Source organism: Sinocyclocheilus rhinocerous, unplaced genomic scaffold (genome assembly GCF_001515625.1).
Source record: "Sinocyclocheilus rhinocerous isolate Xijiao unplaced genomic scaffold, SAMN03320098_v1.1 scaffold57, whole genome shotgun sequence".
In the NCBI taxonomy this organism is placed as follows: Eukaryota; Metazoa; Chordata; class Actinopteri; order Cypriniformes; family Cyprinidae; genus Sinocyclocheilus; species Sinocyclocheilus rhinocerous.
The window spans coordinates 2,087,021-2,087,715 of NW_015652130.1; the positions used below are offsets into that span (position 1 = coordinate 2,087,021).

The 695-nt window shown below is 36.5% G+C and overlaps 1 protein-coding gene across 7 annotated transcripts in view; it reads left to right on the plus strand.

Annotated features, from left to right (window-relative positions):
* LOC107713535 (protein polybromo-1-like) overlaps window positions 1–695 on the plus strand; it is an 18,464-nt gene that overhangs the window by 3,008 nt on the left and 14,761 nt on the right. The gene's annotated exons all lie outside the window — the stretch shown is intronic.

A 695-nucleotide genomic window follows, 5' to 3' on the forward strand; every position in this document is an offset into this window, starting at 1 on the left:
GAAGCAGCTTTCACACAGGAGTCCGCTACTGATCCGTGGCTGTTTACCACAAACACAACATTTATCCATTATTTTGATTTCGAATCCAAACATTGTCACTGAAAATTCTTTTTCAGCATTGCAATTCTTTTTTTACACAGTGCAGTAATACAATCTTTTACAGACATGTTTTAACACAATAAATATAAGCAACACATCATTCAATGCTTTTTACTTCTGCATTTAATTCTAGATTTATATATTAAGTTTCTCAAGCAAGTGGCAAAACATTTAAACTACTTTTCTTACGTTATCACAAACTTACCATTGACAGAAATAGTCAGCTCTACTGCCTTTCCTTTTGCGTTTAAATATTTATTACAAGCAATCCTGCGGTTCATGAAGAACTTTGTTTTTCTACCTCCACTAGTGTCATCTATTATTGCCTTGTTTATCTAAAAGTGCTCTTTCCCTTTAAACCTAGCCAACAAGCCATATGTGTTGACTGAAAGACCGTATACTTTAATTATATGTATTTATGTTGCAATTGCTACATTTTCGTTTTCATATGTACTGCAAACAATGTGCTGTCATTTTAATTCAGCGCGTGTATCACAGCAAACATAGACTCGGTGCGGAAACGATCTCTGCACTGCTGCAGACACACCGCTACTGGAACGCACTGCCGGACATCAACCGTGTGCAGTGTGAACGCT